General features: G+C 35.8%; 1 protein-coding gene and 1 pseudogene across 6 annotated transcripts in view; both read left to right on the forward strand.

Annotated features, from left to right (window-relative positions):
• LRFN5 (leucine rich repeat and fibronectin type III domain containing 5) overlaps window positions 1-27,753 on the forward strand; it is a 250,850-nt gene that overhangs the window by 69,647 nt on the left and 153,450 nt on the right. The window lies entirely within an intron of this gene.
• Window positions 1,267-1,647, forward strand: LOC132669748 (large ribosomal subunit protein eL30 pseudogene; annotated as a pseudogene).

Raw genomic sequence — 27,753 nt, forward strand, 5'->3', positions numbered from 1 at the left:
TAGTAATATAAGAGGAAAACCTGAGAGAATTTATAATCTTACAATGGAGAAGTGCTTCATAACCATAACTCCTAGTCTGGAGCCCATGGAAGGAAGAATGATAACATTACAAAAATCAGTTACATTAGAATAAAATCTGTATTGCAAAAATACCAAAATCAAATACATAGGCCGGGAAAACTATTTGCAATTTATATCACAGGAATGTGTTAATATTGCTTAAGATTTTCTAGAAATCAAGAATAACACAAAAATTAAACCTGTACACAAAGGGAAGACATTTTTTTAAAATGTTTTTATTTATTTTTGAGACAGAGAGAGGCAGAGGGTCAGAGAGAGAGGGAGACACAGAATCTGAAGCAGACTCCAGGCTCTGCACTGTCAGCACAGAGCCTGACGTGGGGCTTGAACCCACGAACTGTGAGATCATGACCTGAGCCGAAGCTGGACGCTCAACCGACTGAGCCACCCAGGCGCCCCAAAGGGAAGACATTTTTAATAAAAGAAGATGATGAAATGGTTCTTGTACATAGGGAATTATGTCTTAATCCTAACCCTCATGTCCATCAGAATCCTATAGAAATTCAAATCCTAAAGCAACATTGATAGAATTTTTTAGTCTCTTGAATTGATGGACATCTGTAAGCTTGTTAAACTCACACTATAGGTATAGTCACTAGTAGCAAAATAACACTCTCACTTGTTGCTTGTGAGAATGTAAACAGTACATCTCCCATGTTGGACAGTTTTGCAAGATCTATAAATATTAAAACTCCATGAATATTTTAACCCAGACATTTTTTTCTCCCATGAATTTATTACTGGTTCTATGGTTGAATATTCATGATATAAAATTTGTATAAAAATTATACTGTTGGGTGCTTGACTGGCTCATTCAGTGGAGCATGTGACTCTTGATCTCGGAGTCATGAGTTCGAGCCCCACATTGGGGGTAGAATTTACTTAAAACACATACACACCCCCCCCCACACACACACCAAAATAAAAAAGCATTAAAAATTTTATACTGTAGTATTATTATAATAGCAGAAATAACTTAAATTTCTGTAGCATTTGATGGTTAAATGAATTAAGGTATGTCCATACAATGGAAACCTCCCCAACTGTAATAATTAACTAAAAAAAAAAACAGAAGAAGAATAAGGAAGTTTCCTATACAGAGATATGAAAGGCAGCCAAGCTATAATGTTAAGTTAAAGAATCAAGGCATTGTGGGAGCTCTTTCCTTTCTCTCTCCCAGCCATTTTGGCAGCTGCTCTTGTTGGGGCTGTCCTGCATCTAAGGCATGGAGGTGGTGGCTGAAAAGAAGAAAAAGTCAGTGGAGTCGATCAACTCTAGGTTCCAACTCATTATGAAAAGTGGAAAGTATGTGCTGGGGTACAAGTGGACTCAGAAAATGATGAGACATAGTAAAACAAAACTAGTCATCTTTAACGACTGCCCAGCCTTCAGGAAATCTGAAATAAAGTAGTCCACTATGTTGGCCCAAACTGTTGTCACTATGTGGCAATAATATTGAATTGGGCACAGCATGTGGGAAGTACTACAGAGTGCACAATGGCTCTCATTGATCCAGGTGATTCTGATATCATTAGAAGCATGTCAGAACAGACTGGTAAATTATAAATCATGCAAAATTTTTCCTTAATAAAACTGGCCAGACCTTCTTAAAAAAAAGAATCAAGTTGCTATATGGCATGTGAAGTAAATAACATAATTCAAAAATACAGTCCAATAAAAATATGTGTTTGTATATTCATACATATATAAACCTCTGGAAGAATGCATATTACTGGAACTTTCATATAGGAACTGGATGTATGAACATAAGGATTAGAAAGAAACTTTTTACTGTATAATTTTATGTATGTTTTGATTTATGAACAGCATAGATGTATTACCTATTCAAATATACATATAAGTTGAATAAAAATGTTAGTTAAGGGAAGTATCCCTTTGAGAAACTCAAAATAAATTATATTTCTATAACTTATGTTTCAAGCCATCTGTAACAATATTAATTTCATTTATTATGTTGGCACAGTGGATCTTTGGGCCTCTGAAGCTCATTGTTTTAAATTTCATATTTGGTTATATTTCGTTAAGTTACGAAGTCATAATTCCTCACTGGAATAGTCCCGAAATTTGTATCGTTTTTATTTCAGCCAATAGCAAAATGAAACCCAGGAAGATTACCTTTGCGTAATGTCAGAAAGCACGACTGTGGGAGAAATGGACTAAATTTTCTATTTTCTAACTTTCAGTCAGTATTCCTTCAATGATGTTGAATTCTATTACATTGCACTATCATTTCTTACATGTTCTATTTTAGTGTTAAAAGCTTCTATTTTATTATTTTGTAAAAACCTTGAACGGCCTCTTCAAGGACAAAATGTTAGCAAAATGGAACATGAGAATTATGAACTAAAAATATTAATATCTATTTTTCTTTTAACTTATTAGTCTGTTAAGATCATCCTTTGCTACAAAGGGAATTCATTTTCAAATATGAGAATACTTTAAAATATGTCTAGAATATTCTACAAAGTTATGTAAAGAGATTTCTATTAAGAAATTTTATAATTTAAAGACGAATCAAGTTCTTAATACAATAATTGTCTAAAATGAGAATTTGGACTTTCTTTTCTGAAGTCTAAAAATTGTCTTAATGGGAAACTAACAATTATTTTAGCCTAAAAATGAAAGACAACTAACTGGCATTTCCCTCTTTAAAGTATTGTCCCCCCACTCTTAACATCTTTTATTTGCTGCTCTTACATCTTAGAGACCAGATGCTTCAGCTTGTCATCTGTATTTGTTCATCCTCGCCTCTGTTGAGGCAATTAATCCTTGTTTCTTTCACTCCAGTACCACTTTCGACAATCCACCTCTCTTCAAACAAGATTGTTAAATAAATCTTTCTAAAGTACCACCTTCTGGTATCACTTCCAAGCCCAAAGAAGCTCCAATATCTCACAATATGTTCAAGAGAGATAAAATGCCTCAGAGTCAAATCTTGATTCCAAATCTATTTATTGAGCATCTAGGCATGTTGCAAGGTCTACAGAGACTTATTTCCTCTCTTCCCTATATCACTCTTTCTGGAGGTCAGAGTTTTAATTCATTTTCAAGTTCTGGCTCTCATAGGTAAGCAAGGGCCAGTACCCTTCCTCTAGATGCCACAGTCTCCTTATTTGTGAAATTGGAATGATAAAGTATACTTACATTACCGTTGTTAGGATTCAATGAAGTTGATGCATGTAAGATGCTTTGGAGATGTGTTTGGTATATAGTAATCACTCTACAAATATGCACTATTTTTACTCCCTTCCTCCTTGAAGAGTCAGGGTTGTGTTTGACTTCTCCCTTAGGTATATCTGTTTCCTGTGTTTAAGATTCTCTTCCTCCTCATCTCTACTTATTCAAATTCTGTCCTTCCTTCAGATCACAGTTTAAGTGGCTTCTTTCTGATACAGATATCTCTGTGCACTCCAGCCAGACACCTAATAGCACTAGACTGCAAATTCCACTTAGCTCTTAATCACATACTACTCAGGAGTAGAGATCATGTTTTAATTATTTGATTCCATCAATGCCTGGGTGCTGAGGCTTCTTTCACAACAAGACAGAATCAATAAACAACAAATTTCTTACATGTTAGGTATATACATCTTCCGGACCCAACTTGGAAAAAAAAATTATGACCTTTAGTCCTTTCATCATATTGGCAATCCACATGTCTTTTATTTTTACATGATACTCATTGGATGTTCCTTGAATATAAGAATCCTGTCACTGGGATTTGTGAATGGGCTTCAGAAGGGCAGCAAAGCCTCTGAAATTGCAGAATTTGGGGTATGGGAATATGTGTATTTTCTCCAGGCGAAGTGGTAGGCCCACAAAAATACTAGGAACCATTCTTAATGATTTGTTTTTATCCACGTTTGGTAAGTAGGAACCAAATTAATAATATTCAAATTGATCATGTTATATATCTTATCATTTGCTTAAATTTCCATGTTTTCAATGCAAGATATGCATTTTAAGACTTAAGTATATGAGATTCTTATGATTCCATTTTTATTGTTTTTTTTTAACTAGATGAAGACTTAAAGAATATTTCTTTTTTTTCCCCATAATTGTCCAAATGAAATTGATGCTTTTAAAAAATGAATGGTGAGAGCTGTGCCTGTCTGGCTTAGCTGGTAGAGCATCCAACTCTTGATATTGGGGTCATGAGTTGAAGCCCCATATTGGGTGTAGAAATTACTTAAAAATTAAAAAAAAAATAATATAAATGGTGGTTTGTTAACTTCCGTCAAGATGAAGTAGGGAGCTTGGCAGAACTCCTCAGCAAAACAAGTTACATGAAAATTATAAAATATTGTTACTTAAAGTCTATTGAAATTGGGGTGGTTGGCTGCCTCAGTTAGAAGAGCATGTGACTCTTGATCTCAGGGTTGTGAATTCATGTCCCATGTTGGGTGTAGAGATTACTTAAAATAAATAAATGAATAAACTTTAAAAAATAGTTTATGGAAATTAACCATAAGGGAATATAACAAACAAATATCTATTCAAGAGTATCTACTATATTTTTGAAAGAACAGCAAGAGACTGTGGCATTTGAACCATGACTAGCTGCATTACCTTTATACCACACAGCTCCATGTTAAGGAGGCTCTATTATAGGCATATGTAGCCAAAAGCTGAAAGGCTACTTTTCTACCACATTTCAGTCTAGGATTATGATTTTACCCTGAGAGGACTCTTATGATTAGTGGTTGCCAGGTTATTGTTTTTCCATTCATTTTATTTACAATTTGTCTATGTCTTTAGCCTATTATACATTCTAACAATCTCCCTTTACAATTACTGTTTTGCTTTTTACGTGTTTCATTTCTTCTTTATATGTTTAATATTAATTATATTATCTATCCAATACTACCTCCTACCACTTGTACAATTATTTTTTTTGTAAATGTTTATTTATTTTTGAGAAAGAGAGAGGCAGAGCATGAGCGGGGGAGGAGCAGAGAGAGAGGGAGACACAGAATCTGAAGCAGTCTCCAGGCTCCGAGCTGTCAGCACAGAGCTCAATGTGGGGCTCGAACTCATGAATCGTGAGATGATGACCTGAGCTGAAGTTGGATGCTTAACCAAATGAGCCACCCAGGTGCCTCTTGTACAATCATTATATCAGCATATTCTATAAACTTCAAAATACATTGTTACTATTTTTTTGCTTTAAGAAGTCAAGAAATTTCTACTCCTGATTGGAAGCAGAAGTCTTCTTATTTATTGTTTGATTATCTTCTAATTACTGTGAGACATGTTAAAATCTTGGATTTGTCTATTTCTTCAAGTTTTGTAATTTTTCTTTAAATATCTTGATGCTATAAAAAGCAGAGATTTTAGTAATTAACATTTCCTTTGTATTGACTCATTAAATTTTCCTCTTTATATTAGAGAGTTTTGTTTAAAAATTTTTTTCAATGTTTGTTTATTTTTGAGAGAGAGAAAAACAAAGTGCAAGCAAGGGAGGGGCAGAGAGAGAGGGAGACACAGAATCTGAAGCAGGCTCCAGACTCTGAGCTGTCAGCACAGAGCCCAACGCAGGGCTTGAACCCATGAACCATGAGATCATGACCTGAGCCAAAGTCGGACACTCAACCAACTGAGCCACCCAGGCACCACTAGAGTTTTCTTTTAAAATATACTTCTCTAATGTAAATGAAACTTCACCAGTGGTTTTTTGCTTTTGTTTTGTGTGTGTGTGATTTTTTTTTTTTGAGAAAGCTGTCTTTTTCCATCCCTTTATTTTCAACTTTTCTATGTCCTTTTACTTAAGGTATAACTATTATAAACAGAATATAGTTTTTAAAGAGTGTCTCAATCTTTATATTTTGAATGTATTTTAAATGAAATTCTGGTCTGCTTACATTGTATGCGATTAATATGTTTATAAGATTTTATTTTACACCACAGACAACATGGGTTATTAAAATATTTCTGAAGTTAAAATAACATGATGAGGATTTTACTGTAGGAGAATTAGATTATGTCATTGCTAAGGCAAGGAATGAGGTCAGAGAAATTAGAAAATTATTAAAATTAACACATGTTTGAGATATTGATTTCCTATAAAATCAATAAGGCTGGGGTGGGGGTGGGAATTAACAGAATTGGTGCACAGAGAGGACAGTTGTAATTTTTCCTTTTTTTCTAGTTTTATTGAGACATAATTGACATGTAACACTGCATTATCTTAAAGTGTATGGCATAATGACTTGATATTGTGAAATGCTTACTATAGTGACTGAACTTCCATCATTTCAAAGATACAAAAAATATTTTTTCCTTGTTCTGAGAACTCTTAGAATCTCCTCTCTTAACAACTTTTAAATATACCATATGCAGTGTTAACTATAATCATCAAGTTGTATGTTACATCTCCAGTATTTATCTTATGACTGAAGTTTGGATCTTTTGACCAGCTTTATCCAATTCCCCAACCCCGACCCCCTGCTTCTGTTAACCACAAATTTGGTCTCTTTTCTATGCATTTAATTTTTAAAATTTTTTTATTTATTATTTTTTTCTTGTGTTTATTTTTGAGAGACAGAGCACAAGTGGGGAAAGGACAGAGAGGGAGAGAGGAATAGAGGATCTGAAGCAGGCTGTGCGCTGATAGCAGTGAGCCCGATGTGGGACTTAAACTCATAAACTGTGAGCTCATGACCTGAGCCAAAGTTGGCTGCTCAACTGACTGAGCCACCCAGGCACCCCAGTTTTTTATTTTTTAATTTTTATCTGTAGATTCCACATATAAATGAGATCATATAGTAGTTGCCTTTCTCTGACTTATTTTACTTAGCATAATGCCCTAGAGTTTCATCCATGTTGTTGCAAATGACAGGATTTTCTTCTTTTTCATGGCCAAATGATATTCTATATTATATGTAAATTTTTTATTTGGGAAAAAAAAGGCAGGCTATAGGTTACACTTAGGTGATGGACAACTTTAAGAAATTTGTAGAGCAAGAGAAACCTATGAAAAATAAAGGGAAGGAATCTGAGAGATTACAGGAGAACCTGGATAGTTTACATTCTGAAACTCTTCCTTTTGGGCTAGGGGCTAACTTTGCCAAATGCTATAGAACCTTCTTATTGAAATGTGGTTCTAGGGGCGCCTGGGTGGCTCAGTCGGTTAAGTGTCCGACTTCGGCTCAGGTCATGATCTTGTGGTTCACCAGTTCGAGCCCCGTGTCAGGCTCTGTGCTGACAGCTCGGAGCCTGGAGCCTGCTTCCGATTCTGTGTCTCCCTCTCTCTCTGACCCTCCCCCCATTCATGCTCTGTCTCTCTCTGTCTCAAAAATAAATAAACGTTAAAAAAAATTTAAAAAAATAAAATAAAGTGTGGTTCTAAAACCAGTAGCATTAGATTCACCTAGGACCTTTATCAGATTCTACTTTTAAAAAAATTACAAAATGATTTCCTACACATTAAATCTAAACACTGTATAATGCAGTAGTTCTCGATCTTGGCTGCTTATTAATATTACCTGTGGAGCCTTGAGACACTGCACCATGTAGGCTATAGCCCAGACCAAAGCAGAATCTATAAGTCTGGGACTCAGAAATCAGTATGTTGAGAGCTCCTCAGGTGGTTCCCTTGTAGCCAAGGTTGAGATTCAGTGCTACAGAGACACATAAGAGAACAAGGACTGGAACTAGATGATTCAGAGCAAGGAGAACTGGGGAGGATTTCAGAGGCTAGATTCTAGTCTTTGTTCTGCTATGGATAGAATTATTTATTCTCTGTAAAATCTGTTTTCTCTTTGTATTTTTTTACTTATATTTGGCAAATATTTATTAAGGCCATGCTTTATGCCAGACACCATGAGAGGAGTTGGATTAATAATCTCCAAACCCCTCCAGTTCCTAAATCATCTGATTTTACTGTCTATGATTTATAAATTGGGAGATCATTGGTAATACCTAATGGATTGGTGGTAATCATCTGTATACGGTCACTGTGCGAGTGGGTGGTAAAAAAATTTGCTGGTTGTAACCAAGGAATTGAACGTACAGTATTGATCAGAAGCATCTATTGTATCAAAAATGGAAAAGCGATCCAAGTTGGTTTGTAGAAATGAAACTGTATAAGGCAATGAATTTATTAGAGTATAAGTTGAGGAGAGTTTGAGAAAAGAAATATGGGGAAAAGTAGATGACAGACTTACAGATTTTTTTCCCCATTTTGACCACCAGAGAAGTGACAGGAGCTAGATCAGGGCATCTCAAACATTAATGTACACAGGAATCACCTGGGAGAATTTGTTAAAATGAAGATCCTGACCTAGTAGGTCTTGGGTGTAGGGCCTGTTGCTTTTCAAATAAGCTTCAAGGTGATGAAATGCTTCTGGTATGGAGACCACACCTACAGCAGCAGGGCCAGAAGCTCTCCTGCAAGGTACAAGCAGAGTGAGGGTCTTGCTAAAAGCTAATCTGCTCATGCCTGTTTCTTAGTCCTTGGGCACTACTTCCCCACCCTCACCCTCACCCCTACCCCCAGAAAGATAGGGGCACAACTTTAAAAGATACATGTGAAAATGAGATAAACTTCAGTGAGAGATAAGGCAATATGTCTAAATAATATGAGGGAGGAGTTTGGGGAGAGAGGTTCTGCAGTTCACAAAGGTAAGACTATTTCAAGAACTTGGTTCGTCTTTGAAAGAGTAAGTAGAATCTAGGGTACAGCAGGGCTGTTTTGTTTCCAAATGACTTTGGTCATAGTGTCAAAATCCACATACCTCATGAACACATGTCCTTACCTGTTTATGTGACATTAATATCACATGGATGAGAGCCTTACTGAGAACAGGGTCATTGAGTCAAGACAGATACTAATCAGAAAATGACATGCACTGGATATGGAGATATGGCCAATAGTAAAAGGAAGACTATTACAAAGAGCAATGAGAGAAATAAAATAAAATTAAAATTGAGAGTAACCATGGAAAGAGAAAAAGACCCATTTTTGTCTGTTTCAACAATGAAAAACAAATTGAAGAGGGAAAGTGTATCATTGGGCTATTCACATTAGGAGAAATAGCTGTCAACAACGAAAAAGAGGAGAGGATTTACAGATCAGGAGAAAAGTAATCAGCAAGACATGACTAAAGCACTTTTCTTTTCTTTTTTGAGAGAGGGAGAGAGGGTGCAAGTGAGCGAAGGGCAGAGAGAGAGAATCCCACAAGGGGCAGAGAGAGAAGCGGGGCTCACCCCAAGTGGGGCCCGTGCTCACCTGAAGCAGGGCTGAGGCTTACCCATGATCTGTGAGATTATGACCTGACCTGAAGCCAGATGCTTAACTGACTGAGCCACCCAGGCGCCTGTGCCTAAAGCACTTGTAAAGTAACATTAAGAGTGTACTTGCTACTTGACCCATACATTTTTGGATGAATAGATGCTTGGTGTTGACGCTTTCTCCACCTATGCTCTGCAGCCTAGGGGAGGCAGCAGAGAAGTAGTTGAGCGTGTGCAGAGAGGGACTCATTGATAGCGTCACAGAGGATACTGTTGATAGTATCACAGAACCCAATTGTGGAGAGGAGTAAGGTTTGCTTACTGGGAATGGGAATGGCTGACCATACATTTCAGGGAAAATACAAGTAGCTGGAAATGAACCAATGAATTGAGTGAATTAGAAGGCACTTTGGTTTAAAGTTTCTGATGAATATAAAGAGGGAAATGTTTTACTTTGTGAGATCTGTGGGTGAAAAGATATTGGAAACAGTGAGATTAGAATATGGTAAGAGATGATAAATTACAAAACATGGTTGTACAAGGCACAGATGACTGACACAGAGTGAATATTATCATAAATGGCTTGAGGGAGAGAAGTTTCACAATGTGATTATTAAAGGTAGTAGATGTCTGCAAATTTGAGATGGAAAATAAACCATACACACCAGTTCTTGGATTTATCAAGGAGGGAGAAAATGTATCCCAGTTTTGAACATTTGGAAAAAGTGTATAGTAAAATTATAGATTAATAGGGTTGGGAAAGGATTTAGAGCTAATACAGTCCAATACTTATAACTTATAGATGAGGAGGCTCATAATGAAGAAGGTAAATTACTTGTCCAAAAGAACTGGAATTAAGATATAAGATGATTGACCCCTATTGTTCTTTGTACTGGTAAAGATGATGGCAACAATTTTGACAATATGAGCTAAGGCATACGTATACATACCAAGGGTTTACTGTAGACAGGAACTTTGCTCATAGCTAATGCAAACAAGTTAAAAGGAATTTCTGATTCTAGTTCCTCCTCCAGAATGTTCCCTCCACGAGGGAAGTGACTTTTTAAAAAATTTGTTTGTGTGTTTATTTATTTTTGAGGCAGAGAGAGACAGAGCATGAGCAGGGGAGGGGCAGAGACAGAGGGAGACACAGAATCCAAAGCAGGCTCCAGGCTCTGAGCTGTTAGCAACAGAGCCTGATGCAGGGCTTGAACTCACAAACTGTGAGATCATGACATAAGCCAATTTCAGATGCTTAATTGACTGAGCCACCCCGGTGCCCTGAGGGAAGTGACTTTAATTGGTTTATTCCCTGGTATATCCATAATAGGTATTTGGTATTCCATGTGTATCTGCTAGATATATGAGTAAACACATTTTTTAAATTTAGGATTTGCTAATCAGCTAGCTGCTGCTCTAAAACTATGACTTTGCGATTTTTTTTTTTTTTTTTTTTTTTTTTTGGTGCTAATCACTTCAAGTGCTCATTAAGTATTGATGGACAGTAAGGATAGATAACACTTATTGAACACAGACTGTGAACCATATGATGTACATATTATTTTTATCTACATAACAAGTCTTGAAAGTAATAATTATAATATGGGAGACCTAATGTATTTAAATTATTTCCTACTTCTGAAGTTCCAGCTAGTAATATATGGTGAACTTATTGGGCAAAACATACAGAAGATAATTTAGAAGGAAGATTAATGATTTTCGTGGAAAATAATGTCTCCTAAAACAAAGACGATGCCAGCCAGAGTGGGCTCAAGGAGAAGGCAGGCAAAAACCTCTTTGATCTTGCTCACAGCAATTTCTTACTCAACGCATCTCCGGAGGCAAGGGAACAAAAGCAAAAATGAACTACTGGGGCCTCATCAAAATAAAAACCTTATGCACATCGAAGGAAACAATCAGCAAAACTAAAAGTCAACCGACAGAATGGGAGAAGATATTTGCAAATGACATATCAGATAAAGGGTTAGTATCCAAAATCTACAAAGAACTTATCAAACTCAACACCCAAAAAACAAATAATCCAGTGAAGAAATGGGCAAAAGACATGAATAGACACTTTTCCAAAGAAGACATCCAGATGGCCAACCAACACATGAAAAAATGGTCACTCATCATCAAGAAAATACAAATCAAAATCACAATGAGATACCACCTTACACCTGTCCAAATGGCTAACATTAACAACTCAGGCAACAGCAGATGTTGGCGAGGATGCAGAGAAAGAGGGTCTCTTTTGCATTGTTGGTGGGAATGTAAGCTGGTGCAGCCACTCTGGACAACAGTATGGAGGTTCCTCAAAAAACTAAAAATAGAACTACCCTATGACCCAGCAATTTCACTACTAGGCATTTATCCACGGCATACAGGTGTGCTGTTTCGAAGGGACACATGCACCCCTATGTTTATAGCAGCACTATCAACAATAGCCAAAGTATGGAAAGAACCCAAATGTCCCTCAGTGGTTGAATGGATAAAGAAGATGTGGTATATATATACAATGGAGTATTACTCAGCAATCAAAAAGAATGAAATCTTGCCATTTGCAACTATGTGGATGGAACTGGAGGGTATTATACTAAGTGAAATTAGTCAGAGAAAGACAAAAATCATATGGCTTAACTCATATGAGGACTTTAAGAGACAAAACAAATGAACATAAGGGAAGGGAAACAAAAATAATATAAAAACAGGGAGGGGGACAAAACAGAAGAGACTCATAAATATGGAGAACAAACTGAGGGTTGCTGGAGGGGTTTTGGGAAGGGGGATGGGCTAAATGGGTAAGGGGCATTAAGGAATCTACTTCTGAAATCAGTGCTTCAGTATATACTAATTTGGATGTAAATTTTAAAAAATAAAAAATAAAGTTAAATTATAAAATAAATGAATGAATAAGTAAATAAATAAATAAATAAACCATTTAAAAGGAAAAAAACCCAAAAAACCAAAAAACAAAACCATTAGTTACCAAATGGGAGTTTCTGACGTGTTAGATGGAAAATTTTCCCAGTTCAGCTGCATGGATTTATTGTTGCATTATACCTAAGTAATGGTGTAATACTTAGGGAAATGAGTAATGTGATGGAGAGGTAAATTCCCTCAATTCTTTTGACACAGACAGTTCATTATTGGGAAAGGCTCAAGACAATGGTAATAGTATCATAGCAAAGGAAAATTGAGTTTAGCACACTAATCTGAAAGTCTGTGACCTCTCAGATTTAGCCCATGGGCCAGCAGCAGCATCTGGGAACATTTCAGAAATGCAGGACCTCAAGCCCCACCCCAGATCTACTGATTCATAAACTGCAGTTTAACAAGCCTCCCACCTTAAGGTAGGTGATCCTTAGCCAAGCAGTTCACTGAAACAGAACCACGCAGAGCAGTGACAATGGCAGGGAGATGAGTCTTGCCCAGGAGTAGATGTAGGATTTGTGAAGATTCTGTACTGATATGGTAGATGGATAAAGATGTTATGGGAGCAGAGGAGTGAGAATTTAAATGAAATCTTGGTAATGATTATTGTCAGGACTCCATCTGTAAACACAAGTCAGTGAAGCCTAGAAAAATTGAGGTCTTGTCTACTTTACCAATGAAGACACCACAGGTCAAGAAAGGTAACTTCCTCAAAGTGGTGCAGAGAGTCTGTTCTTGCTCTACTGCCAGTATTTCAAATGAAAAGTGGCCTGTCTAACAGAAAGTATGCCCTCACTACATTTTCACGCATAATCAGGAGCCAACAGAGACAATATGGCCTTTTTGTAATGAGCACTTGGGCAAGATGGCTGTTGATGTGTGGGAAATGCCAAGTTTCTGCTAATGCAAAAAAGTGGAGATGGAAGGTGATAAAAATTTGGTGGTAAAAGGACTCAGTTGATTTGAAATGTCATCAAAAGAGACAAAGCTGACTCAAATGCGAGTTACACAGTAAGAATTCCAGGTGTAGCTCACAAGAATGATAGCAAAAAATCAGAAGAAAGATGAGAGGCCCCCAGAGGTGAAGGTGGCAAAGTGACTTACCAGGATGAAGATAGAGTTGGTTGGGGGTGCTGGCAGGAGAATGATCAAACAGTAAATCCAACATCTCACAGACAACCTACACTTCTGAATTAAGTCAATATGAACACATTGGCACAATACTTAACTAAAATCCTGATTATAAAAAGTCCAGTTTCTATTTAAGGGCTCAGGAATATTTTACAAGCCTAATCACGTTAATTCTCACTCTACTCCCTGGAAACCGATGTATATACAATACTATTTAAATGTATACATTTTCTATTTCTCAGTTGAGACACAGAAAGAACTTGGTGAAACAGCCTCCTTCTCTCAAGCTGAAGTAGTTCAAAGTATATTATTATGTGCTTTAAGTAATCCAGCTAGCTCTTCAAACCATGGTACTCTTGTATCACTGTCAAATTCTGGTGTCTGATTTAATTATTAGAAGATCCTCTTAGATGTCCTGGTAAGACTTCAAGAAGAAAGAAATGAAAATCCAAATTTAAAAATTAGGAATATTTTAAGACTTCAGTGTAGCCATCAAAGGCTGATGATGATGTCTATATTTATCCACAAATGGAATATAGTTGCTTAATTAGCAATTAAATATTGTCATTATTTTAATTACTTAACTTAATTTCTTCCAATCTTTAAAAAGAAATTATGTTTTATTTTATATTTGAGAGAGAGAGAGAGAGTAAGCAGGGGAGGGGCAGAGAGATGGAAACAGAATCCGAAGCAGGCTCCAGGCATCGAGCTGTCAGCACAAAGCCCGATGTGGGGCTCAAACTGATGAACAGTGAGATCATGACCTGAGCCCATGTAGGATGCTCGACTGACTGAGCCACCCAGGAGCCCATCTCCCAATCTTTTTAATGTAGATGATGGGTAGTGATATTCGATGATGAGTCGACTTACATACCATGTGATTATGTTAGAGGAAATTTAAGATAATTAATGTTGCCTCAAAAATGTCTCCTTAGAAGAAAACTTTTCTACAATCTAGCATTGGACTTTTTCCTTTTTTTTTCTTGAAAAATCAAATTATTCTCCATGTCCATTGAATCAAAATATTTCCTGCTTTTAAAAAATAGCATTAATTACTGTCTATTTGACCAGTTTTCTCAGTGTTCTTTTTGAGTACATTTTATTTTCCCCATTAAACAGAATGGCCTTCAGAGCAATGGCAGTAAGACAATGCTCTTTCCCGGCTAAAGTGTTTTCCTTTTTAAAAGGGCTGCAGTTTTTGCTCCTTGTCCTCTTTCCTTTGGGAGAATGACTATTTATAAATACTTGTCTAGAATGCTGTGCACTTTTCCCAGAGTAAATGCCCCAGATTTGATGATCATTTCATTGTAAAAGCCCTTGGAAATCAGTACACTTCAGTCTCTAAGACGGTATTGGCAGGTGGTACAATAGATGTCAAAGTGTTTTATTAGTATTATTATGTCTGCCTTTTTTTTTTTAAATCACACCCTGATAGTGTAATTTTTTTTTCCTTTGGAGGACTTTAACCTTCATGTATTTTGGTTTCTTAATTAAAATGGGTGGAATATATTCTCTACCTTGCAAAAAATACTTCACACAATATATAAGCCCCTCTGACTTTCCAGAATACTCAACTCTTACCTGAATGAACGCTTTGTGTATAAATGCAGAGTGTTTTCACATCAAAGTGCTTTCTCCTCTGCTGAGTTCCAAGTTTTTGAAGTAGGAGAAAAAGAATATACCTGAATTAAGACTATAACTTAATTTTGCACACCCCTGAATTACTTAAGTTGGATGATTGATACTAATCTATTCTCTGGGACCAGAAAGGAATGCAAATATTTTAAATATTTTAATATATGAGAATTGGTGGCATTTTCAGATTTGACTCTCCTAGAGACAAACTTTCATTTTTATTCCCTCCTTAGCCTATACTTAGAATTAGCCTAAATATTGATAATAGCATTACTTCATTCTTTAGGGTTGTAAGTGATTGAATATCTTTTTCTTTCTTTCATTATATGTGGGAAGTGCAGTATTTCCAAATACGTCTCTTCTGGGAACCAGCCTTAATATTTAATTCATCCTTTTTCCCTGGAAGTAGGGGGAGCTCATAATTATGGGCAGTAGATGATTCAGTTGGATGTGGGAAAATGGAACATCAGGCATGTTCAGCTCCAAAGCTGCATAATGTATAAATGATCCTGTAGCACTGGGTTCTGAGGTGCATTTCATCACATTGAGAAGACACTTTGACATCAAGTTGACCCCCAAGATAATGCATTTCTGGTTAAGATTTTAATCAGTGTATCTGGTCTTCAGAGCTAGATTAGTATCACCTGAGTTGGAGGCGGTTTTCTTTTCACCATAATTCTATGAATGAAAAGATTCCTCTTCATGGAAAGTGTTTTATTTTTAATCCTCTACCTTTCCAATCCAGGCATTTGTAAGGTCTAGCACCTCTTTATGTTAGGAGATTCTTCCTGGAAGTCAGCCTCCAAATGTTTTAGGTAGCCATGTTGAGATTCTGTTTAAATCTGAGGTAATTTTTGTGCTGCTTAAATTAGTTTTCAGAAGTATTTACTTGTTCATGATTAGAAACACTTTCCTATCTGCTGAAAGTCATAGTACATTAAACTATTAAATTTCTGAATTTTGATTTGTCATGGGACCAATTATTTTTTTAAATTGTTTATTGAGAGAGAGAGAAAGGGAGAGAAGGAGAAGTCATATAGAGAGAGGAAAGAGAGAATCCCAAGCACTCTGCACGATGTGAAGCTTGAACTCATGAACCCATGAGCTCATGACCTGAGCCAAAATCAAGAGTCAGACGCTTAACCAAACAAGCCACCCAGGTGCCCCTATTTTTTTTTTTTTTTTTAAATTTATTTTTGGGACAGAGAGAGACAGAGCATGAACGGGGGAGGGGCAGAGAGAGAGGGAGACACAGAATCGGAAACAGGCTCCAGGCCCCCTAGCCATCAGCCCAGAGCCTGACGCGGGGCTCGAACTCACGGACCGCGAGATCGTGACCTGGCTGAAGCCGGACGCTTAACCGACTGCGCCACCCAGGCGCCCCCAGGTGCCCCTATTTTAAGGCCCAATTGCATATTGGTCAGGGTTCTCCAGAGAAAAATAACCAATAGGATATATACAGAAATAGAAATATGTATAAGAGGAGATTTTATTATAGATAATGGTTCATGTGGTTAAGGAACCCAAGAAGTCCCACAATCTGCTGACTGCAAGCTGTAGAACCAGGAAAGCTGCTAGTATAATTCAGTCTGAATCCAAAGACCTGAGAATTGAGGGGCTGATAGTATAATTATTGATTGAAGTCTCAGAGCCCAAGAATTAGGAGCACGAATGTCTTGGGGCAGGAGAAGATGGATTTATTAGATTAAGCAGAGATGGAATTTGCCTTATTCTACATTTTTGTTCTACTTGGGTTCTCAATGGATTGGGTGATATCCAATCACATTGGGGAGGGCCATTTGCTTTACTCAGTTTACCAGTTCAAATGCTAATCTCTTCTAGAAACAGCCTTGCAGACATACTCAGAAATAATGTTTTACCAGGTCTCTGAGCATTCCTTAGCTTAGTCAAGTAGACACATAAAATTAACCATCACAAATCCACCCCTTGTCAATTGAACATCTGTACGCATCTCCATAAAGCATATTTAATCTCCAAGCAAAACCAATAACAAGGTCATAATTTCACCAAACATGACACAACTATTTTGTGTATAACTGAAAACACTAATCCCTTCCACATAGAATCCTTGAATGTTTATTCTTTTGATAATCAAATGCTATGATGTGAAATTAGCAATACTTAAATACTAATATAAAGTCCATATAACTTTTGTCATGTCATAAGGGAATAAGAAAGAAAAGAAAAAAAAAAAACAGGAAAGAGAACAACCAGAGTCATTTGCCTAATATTTGTATAGATACATATAAACATAAAAAATAAGGAGAAAACACTCATCACAAATGCAATCCCTATTTCTGTAACAAGTTACATGCTTGTACACTTCTTTTTATAGTCACTTTTTTTTTAAGTTTATTAATTTATTTTGAGAGAGATAGAGACAGCGTGAGCAGGGGAGGAGCAGAGAGAGGGAGAGGGAGAATCCCAAGCAGGCTCCACACCATTAGCACAGAGCGTGATGTGGGGCATGAACTCACAAAACCATGAGATCATGACCTGAGGTCGTGGTCATATCATGAGGTCATGGTAATACTAAGAGATACCTAAGGAATCCCCTATATTCCATACATACTCTTCCTTACATCCCTTGTAGAATAGTAGTCCAATTTCACCTTCGGTATTCAGTATCAATCACTCTAGCCAGCACTTTAAGTTCCTTCCTTGCTTGTTGATTCAGAAGCATGAGGAGCCCAAAATGGACAGGTGACAGTCTTAACTTCCAGTTCGATGGAATCATTGTTGTGTCTCATGGTGGAAGCATTTCTTTCTCTGAAACTAAGATCTCTAGGCCAGCAGAGCATAAAGTCATGGGAACAGGAATCAAAAATTTTGCTAGTGAGTCACTAGGGGTAATGGTGATTAGTGCCACCTGTATTTCCACCCCTTGATTCCTGGACTTATTGGATGTTGTAGACTCTGGGTCTAAAGTTCTGTCTTGTCTAGCAAAAGAGCAGGATGTGAGGGAGAGGGGGATTTTGAAGATACACAGTGTTTGGGGTTTGGGTCAATATAAAACAAAATCCTGGTGCCAGGCAGATGAGTAGATGGTTGTTAACAGCAGATAGGAGGATCTGTGCCTATTAATCTTTGCTAGCCTAGGGAATAAGGAAGATGGGGGGATAACCTCAGGGTTAATAAGGCACCTTTTCTTTTGTTAACCATCTCCACTCTGGGCTGCTTTGCCTGCAGCACAGTGGTCCATAGTCCACTTCACCAATGTACCTAACCTGGCCCTATCCTCCTGTGAAAGCAGCTTTTCTGCTATGGTACTAAATTTGGGGTGCTTCCACCCTGAATATCTAATCTTGTTTATTTCATATACCTATGTATTGGGCCCCTATGTGCCTGTTCCTATTTTAGGCCTTTGCCTTTCCCTCTCTATTCTGAGGGCTCTGCACCCCCTCTCTATTTTGGGGTGCCTTTGCACCTCCCTATTCCTGGCACCTTTGTGCCTCACTATTCTAGGGGTGCCTTGCACCCCCCTATTCTTGGGGTACCAGTCTGGTTTACCCAAACTCAGGTGTGAGCATTTTATGAATTTGTATTTCTTAATTTTTTTTTTCAACGTTTTTTATTTATTTTTGGGACAGAGAGAGACAGAGCATGAACGGGGGAGGGGCAGAGAGAGAGGGAGACACAGAATCGGAAACAGGCTCCAGGCTCCGAGCCATCAGCCCAGAGCCCGACGCGGGGCTCGAACTCACGGACCGCGAGATCGTGACCTGGCTGAAGTCGGACACTTAACCGACTGCGCCACCCAGGCGCCCCAGAATTTGTATTTCTTTATGCCTTGTTAAGCCATTGGTGTAAGCCCAAGGGATTCCCAAGCTTATCCCCCACAACTGGATACTGATTCAGAGCATAAACAGTTTTCTGAAGAAAATTTCCCCAGCCTTGCAAAGTATTGTCACCTCAATGGTGTTACCTGTTATGGGCCCAGTCTTATTTTAAGGTTGAAGTGTTTCCAAAAATCCCTATTATACAAGTATTACTAGGGGAAATCACTTAACTTTTAGTTTTTTAGTGGGACATTTTTGAGGGAATTTTTTTAATAGGACTTAATACTCATGATAATGTGAAGCACAGTGTATAGGTGGAGAGGTTCTCAAAACTCTGGGTCTGATTTGCTTATCACTGCAAACTAGTTAGCTCCATTATTTACCCCAGAACTTCCTACTCTGAGAATATGACCTCTATATTTCTAGGTTCAAGGAGATAATATCTCCACAAGAAATCAAGGGCAGTATATTTTTAAAAGTCTGTGGGCCAACAGTGGCCAAAATAGACTTTTCCAAATGACTACTGGATTTTATCTTATTTTTTAATTAAAGAGTGCTATCTTATTCTCTATATACAGAGGCCATGTTTAGATGGCATCAGCCACAGGTGTAGTTTGGGGAGTTATTTTAAACTCCCAGGGTAGCCATATGATTTCTCTTTCTCTCCTTTCCCTCACATTGTCTCATCTTCTCAGTACTTTATGACAGGTACCATATTGCTTGTACCGAGCCTCCAATGAGAATTTCACATCCATTTTCTAGACTAATTACTTACTTAACATCATTTTCCTTATCCTCATGTCCAAAATATATTGTTACTGATTATATCCATTGCTAGGGTATTTTTTATCCTTTGTACTTTTAAAAAAATGATTATTTTTGAGACAGAGAAGGAGAGAGTGCATGAGCAGGGTAGGGGCAGAGAGAAACAGGGATAGAGGACTCAAAGCAGGTTCCATGCTGACAGCAGAGAGCCCAATGCAGCGCTTGAACTCACAAACCGTGAGATCATGAACTGAGCTGGAATCGAGAGTAGGGTGCTTAACCAACTGAGCCACCCAGGCGCCCCTCTTTTATACTTTATTAAAAACAAATTTGTTATTAATTTGTAAGCTTGTTTTTTAGGTTTGCAGATAGTTCTTCTGCTCTTATCTGTTGTCAGTATTTAAGACAAGTTTCTTTGTAACAACTCACTTCCTTGGCTGATTTTCAAATGTCATAGCCACCATGAAGTATGAAGGATCATGCCACTCTCTGAGCAGCTCCTTGGTTTGCACTCAACAGGGAGTAAATGCCTTTCTAAAAATATTTTGGGAGAGGAAATAAAGAAGATACCTATTATGTTAGCTGGAATATATGGTATATCTCCGGGGAAATAAGCTTATTGTAAGTAATTAGGTTTCTGGATTCTATCTGCTCATGACTTAAATGCTCTTAATGAAGGATAAATCTAAGATATACTTTGTTATATCTCATGTGACCTATGAAATGATGTAAGCAGGGCAGCCAGCTGTATGCTTCATCTATTAATTATAAGGATAAATTATTATGTGGCTTGGCTACTTCTCTTGTTTGTGTCTGGAAACATTTTAAAGTACTAACATACCATTTTTTCAAAAGGAGAATATAACCATTTTTTGTATAAATTTACTAATATAATTGCAAATGAGCCTCAGAATCTATTCAGTTAAAACGTAAAAATAAATAAATAAATAAATAAATAAATAAATAAATAAATAAATATCAAAACAGACCAGCATAACACACTCCTCTCAGTAGCTGCATTTCCTGGAGACTGGGAAGATTCTAATGTACATAAATATTGATGTCCTCATAGCTTCCGGTTTTCAAAGTTTCTTCTTCCACATTGTGAAAATTTTTGAGGTAACTAATGCAATTTTTAAATTGTTACAAATGAAACTAATACAATTTGAGGTTAAAGATCTTACGTGAAAATAATACATATTATTTTGTATTAGAAAATGTCTTTAGTAGTCGTCTAAAATGGCCATTAGTATTTTGGTGATTATTCATTCCTACACCATTCTCTCTCTCTCTCTCTCCCTCTCTCCCCCCGCCCCTCACACGCGCATGCACACACACACACACAATGATAGTATTTTGAAACAATTGTATAGACCTTTTTCAAGTGAGATAAAGCTTTCTCTTTCTTATTTCCTTAGCTTCACTCCTTTTTATCCACATCAGACTCTATCCCTACGCTAAGTAATCCTTGGCAATATGCTTATAATGTTATCTGTCTCATCATGCTTACATATAATATATATGATATGTATGGGGTTTACATATTTATAGTAAATGATAGTTACACAGTCTATACATGTGTCTTTTGTTCTGTATTCTGCAATACAATTTTTTCCATTATATCAAACATACACAAACCCCATACTTATGCATGTAAGTTATCACTGTTAGCTTTTATGAGCCTGGGTTCACATTATACACATTCATTATTTAAGCATACTTTATGGAAATCCTGCCACATCAACTAGCATACCTCCAATTTATTTATTGTAATTCCTTCATAATAAATCTGGTAGTAGTTGGTTCATTCATATACTCATTGATATCATTTATTGATATCACATTGATTCTGCTGATTTTTACCACTAAAACCATGCAACATAAAATATATGATTGTTGTCCATGGATCTTTAAATTCTTTTTTTCCCCCTTGAATGAGGTGCATTTCAAGAACACTTTTTGGGTCAAAAATTCAATGAATATTATCCATTTAATTTCTGAAAAATGCCATAAAAATTTACAGTTCTGTAGCAATATGTGAGTGTCCCCTCATATCCAGGCCATCTGCTCTTCTTCTTCTTTTTTTTAATATGAAATTTATTGTCAAATTGGCTTCCATACAACACCCAGTGCTCTTGTTATTAATTGTTTAAATTTCTGTCAGACTGATGGATGTTATCTAATATCTCACTATCGTTTGAGCATCTTTTCATGTGTTTATTGGTTATTCATTTTTCTTTTATATGAATTGTGTTCTTATTGTTCATTAGAGCTAGCTTCAGCCACATTAAAATGGTAGTGCATTGAACCATATTGAAGGTTGATTCTCTTTGTTATAAAAGAAATCTACAAGTAGGCAGTGCAAGTATTGGTGGCTTTCTGCTGTGACCTGGGTTCTGGGTCCATTCGGTGCTGTACCCTGCTTGGCAAATATTTGACTTGGTCCACTATCACAGGCTGGAACTTTAGCTGTTAAATTCGAGACACTTGGAGGTAAGAAGAGGAATTAGTGCTTGCTCCCTCCCTTTAAAATAAATCTTCCTTAAATGCACATATTCGCTTTTCCTGCCTGTGTTACATTGGCTAGAAGGTGGATGCTGCTGCATGGAGTTATAATATAGGTTGTGAAATATGATATTTTATAGTGTTGGCAGAATACCTGGCTTAACAGCAGGTTTCTGTTACTACGAAGAAAGGCAAACATACATATTAGGAAGCCACAGGCATACTCTGCCAACCATATTCTTTCTTATATTGCTTTGGATTGTCTTTTCCATTAAATTTGAGGTAATTCCCTGATGCCATCATTGCAAATATTAAGCAACGTATATCATTCATATATTAACTTTGTTTATGAAATATCGCATAAAAGTTTTAATTTTCATATAGTCAATATGTCCTTTTTTTCTAAGGTTTCTGTGTTGGTTAGAACACTTCCTCAATCACTGAATGTACATGATTAGATAAAGTTTTTCTAAGACTATTATTGCTTTATTCTGCATGTTTTAAATATTTAATCAATCTGGACATACTTTCCTAAATAATGTGGCTAAGGGTCAAGATTATCTTTTTTCTTAATGGATATTAAGTTTGTTACCACTATTGATTAAAATGATGAAATTTATAACCTTTTTCTTACTGAACAAAAATAGCACCCTTGTCATCTATTCCATTTTCATATGTATTGAGATCTCTTTTTAGACTTCCTTTTCTTGTCTTTTTCCTATTCTTTTGTCAACAACATACCGATTTGAAGTATGTTGAGTATCATACATAATTATCTGAGGTTGGAAAACGAATGTTCATGGGCCAAATCCAGCCCACTGCTTATTTTCGTAAAGCATGTTTTATTGGAACCTGGTCATGCCATCAATTTGCACACCATCTATGGCTGCTTTTGTGCTACATGGGCAGAGGTGAGTCATTGTGATAGAGATCGTATTGCCATAAAGCCTAGAATTCAATTGTCTGTCTCTTTACAGAAGTTTACTCCCCCCAAATGGCTAATTGGGTGGCTCTTTGCCAAATTCATAGGTATTCAGATACTAAACATCTACTAATGTTTAAATATCACGTGTGAACTGTTTTGAGCAATAAATAAGGTGACATATATACACACCAATACAAAATATATAGTTACATTATCAAAATCAATTGTTGACATTAAAAAAAAGACCATCAATTATGCAGAGAATGAGATAGTAAAACATTTTGTATCAGTACTTGTTTCTCACTATTAATGAAGTTGTTTTGGAGATAAACATCCCTAATAAGGGTTGTCTTACATTACATTTTAAATAACTTTGCAATTTTTATTACAGGAAATTTCAAGCTTCCATTTTAAAAATTAGAACAGTGTAATAGACCCCCACGTACACATTACCCAGCTTCCATAATGATCACCAAATAGCCCATCTTATTTCATTCATCTAGCTAATAACCTCATTGTACAATTCAAATTATTTTAAAACAAACCCCCCACATCATATTATATCATCTGTAAATGTTTGAGCATGCATTGTTAACAGTTATGGAATTTTTAAAAAAATTAAAGTTAGGAAATATTTGTTTTAACACACTGTCAATACTCTTATCACACCTAAAAACATACGATTACTTCTTTCTATAATCAAATAGCTAATCAGTGTTCAGATTTCCATATTTGCTTCATAACATTCTTTTCATGATTGGTTTCTTATAATTAAGGTCCAGAGGTGTTACCAAAAGTGCAATGAGTTGATGTTTCTCAGGTATCTTTGAATCTATGAATTCTCGTTCTTTTTTTTTTTTTTCCCTCCTTGCAATGAATTAATTGAAGATGCTAGGCTATTTTGTATTTTATAGAACTCTATCTTATGGTTTTACTGACTACTGCTTTTTTACATATTTTCTGTTGACTGTATTTCTTGTAGACTGATGGTTAGATATAGAGGGTAGATAAGATTTAAATCCACTTTTTTTTTTTTCTTGACTAGTATTCTTTGTTGATTGTGCTGTGTATTTCCAATTGTTTTCTATCAGGAGGTAATGATATCTGGGTTTCTCTCAAGTATGAGCTCTCAGGTATTGAGAACTTGACACATCTGTTATATGTGTATATAGTTATCCATTAGCTGTTCGCTAACGACTTGTTGATCACTGCTGAGATTCGTTATTTTATTATGGTTTGCAAAGTGGTGATATTCTAGGCTTATCATTCTTTCTTCATCTATTAGCTGAAAATCTAGAAAGAAACTCTCATCAAGTATCTGTTATACTTAGGTATAGTTCATGTAAAGGAAGAGCAGGATAAAAGCTTGATTCTTTTATATTATTTACATATTTTCAAAATTTTGGTTTCCTGACACCCTCCGAATATAATCAGTATGTTTTTAAATTGGTTGGATCAATTGCTTGTTCAGTACCACTATTCTTAAGTTACCCCAAATTTGTCTAGTATAACTCATTTTTTTTTTTGCTTCCTAAGTACTTTTAGTTAGACCTCAGTAGTCTTCCTTAAACATTAGATGCTTAACATTGCTTAACATTAGATAATCCAGATTCTTCTTGTATATTTTTGAACACGGTCCTGGAATCTCATTGGGTTTCTGAGGAGTAGAACTTGAAATTACTCTTCATTTTTCACATTGTTTCTGAAACAACCATATTGACAGGCTGATACTTATATTGATTTTCCCATTTATGAATTCTCCTTACCATATTTTGCTTTGATTAGTTCCTAAAATAAGTAAAAGGAGTGTTTTATGCCTATTAAAAATCTCACCTTCCAGCCTTTGTATAGCATTAACTATGGGGTTGGGATTTTCTTTTGTAAGCTGGAATGTCCCTGTATGCCATCCATCTTTATTTAGTTTGTATTTGTTTGAAATTTAATTATTTTCAAAATATGTATTCAGAAAATCCAAATAATATAGTGTGAAAATTAAAAGAAAATATAAGATTATTTTGGAAACATTAAGTAGATTTGTTTCAATTTTACCTAAATATGAAAATATAAATATATCTAATATAAAGATTTGGAGGAAAATATGGCATATTCTGGCCTAAGTGACTTTATTGTTAGATGTAAGGATGCCCAAAGAAACAACAACCAAAGAAACAAAAAGTAAGACCAAACAAATTGTAATACTGAAACTCAGGGTCTGAGTTCAGATTTCTTTCTCGGGAGGGGGGGGATAGATTAACTGAAGTGTTACATATAAATTTTATCTATTCTAAACTCAAACGTAACAAGAGAATACATAGTTCTTTAAAAAAAAATACATTGCCTAATTTGCAACTTTAAAGACTATAGATCAGATTGTTTTTGGGCAAAACATTTTTAAAGTAAGGATATAAATACATTAGATGAGTTATTTCTGCACCCCAATACAAAATTACATGGAAATATTAATATATTAGTTTTATATTAAAATTAATATATAAGTATCAATATATTATTGATACTAATATCAACATATTAGTATGAAGTAATTCTAGATCCTGACCAGTTGTCTTAGTTTACAATCACTGAAAAAAACTAAGGTTAATCAAGTTTCATAGATGGCATATTCTTGCATCATCGGTTATGAAAATTACCTCAGGGCAAAGTCATAGAAAGCATTTAGCATAAATTTTCTAAATCTTTTTTGAAATAGCTAATGTGGTTCTGTTAAATATGTGCTCCATAGAGGGTTTTCTGTTAATGCAAATGTGTTTACAGTAACAACATCAAACCATTTTATGAAGGTAACAGTAGTTCATATCAAGACAATAGTGTTGCATAAGATGCATTTTTAAATTTGTTACATTTAATGATCTATAATTTAATGGCTCTTAATTCTAAAAGTTACTCAAAAAATAACATTTGGAAGTATATATTTAAACTTTGTTTATGAGTTTTTCTCTGAGAGAAGGGAAGATCTGACATCCTGAACAAGTATCTTAGTGTAAATAAGAACACTAGTTAGTTAAATATCACACACACACACACACACACACACGCGCGCGCGCACACACACGTCTTGCAGGAAATGCATGAATACTGACAGAAGCATAAATGAAGTTGAAAATAGAAACCTAGAGAGGTAGGCAACTTACAAACTTGTTAGTTGCTCTCAGAAAGATTTTGAACTTTCTTGTTTTAGATGGGTACATATGGTAGACAGTCAGGGTATGCATCAGATGCGGTAACTCATAGGAGATGACTCTCTAGAGCCAAAGTCCTGGAGAGTGACATTCTTAGTGAATGAGAGAAGTAAGAAAAGATGCTCTATACAGAGGGGAAAAAACAAGCAAACTTTACTGCCTTGAGTATAGCACTAGACCTATGGGAAGTGTGTAAATAGTCTCCTGAGAACTCAAAACCTCAAAGTGGCTATCATATATGGGATAGATTTGTAACGTGAATGTATCATACTTCTGATTCCATGCATTCTTAAGCTGTAAATTATTTTCAAATTAGTTCCTGGTTGGTAGTGGTTACAGACAACTGGCAGATATAATCATAGTTTCTCCCTAAAAGAAACCCTCCTTAAATACAGGATTCAAATAATTTCACAGATAAGATTTTATTAACATAAATCCATAATAAAATGTCGCAAAATATACAAGGGGGAAAAAGCACTATTAATAAGACAATATGACCAAACAGAAGTAATTGAAAAAAAGTCAGACTCAGTGTTTTCAGATTTTAGAAGGATGTCAGAATATAAAACCAGTGTGTGTGTGTGTGTGTGTGTGTGTGTGTGTGTGTGTGTGTAGATACATAGAAAGGAATTTGTAATAACATATTAACACATGTTATATGATATTAGTTATTAGGTGACATGAAAAGAACCAAATGAAAAGAACCAAACGAAACTTCAGGAAATAATAAAATAATAATCTTGAAATTAGTAATACAATGAACAGCAGATTAGACACGATGAAAGGAAGAATTTGTGAGTTGAAGGGAGAACTGGAGTAATTACACAAAAAACATTGGAAGTAGAAATGGGGATATGCAGAGACATGAAGGATAGTTTGCAAATCTACTATATGTTAAAACAATCTTATCTATAAACTAGGCGTATCTTTCTATTTTTTTGTGTGTTTGTGTATTATCTAATGTCTTTCAAGAAAGGATTTAAAAATTTCTCTAATGATTATAATTTTCTCCAGGAAAATATTTTGAATTTTGAGTTAGTGTTGCTTTTTGATGCCTTCTTCTAAAGACGACCCATAGATTAAATGTCGTTCCAAACACAATTATAAAATTAATGTAGAACACAAAGTATCAAGAAGAGCCAAAACAGATTTAAAAAAATGAACAAGTTTAGGCCTTGGCCAAATCAAATAGCAACAATTTTCATATAACTTGAGTAATTCAGGTAATGTGGCATTAGAACTGAGATATTCAAAAAAGAGTCAAAGTAAGAAGAATCTACAAACAAATCCACACAATTATGAAAATTATACAAAACGGAAGTATCTTTGCAGATAAGTGGGGGGAGAATCGATTATTAATAATGCTTTGGGAACAATTGATTATACATCTGAAAATACTTGAGTTTTGTGACTATAGTATTCTAAAATCAGCTGCATTTGGAGTAAAGATTTAAGTGTGAAAAAATGAATCTTTCAAAATGTTTAACGTAAATAATGGGAAACTGTTGATGATATAAGGGAAAATGTT

The sequence above is a fragment of the Panthera onca genome, chromosome B3 (assembly GCF_046562875.1).
Source record: "Panthera onca isolate mPanOnc1 chromosome B3, mPanOnc1 haplotype 2, whole genome shotgun sequence".
NCBI classification, from domain to species: domain Eukaryota; kingdom Metazoa; phylum Chordata; class Mammalia; order Carnivora; family Felidae; genus Panthera; species Panthera onca.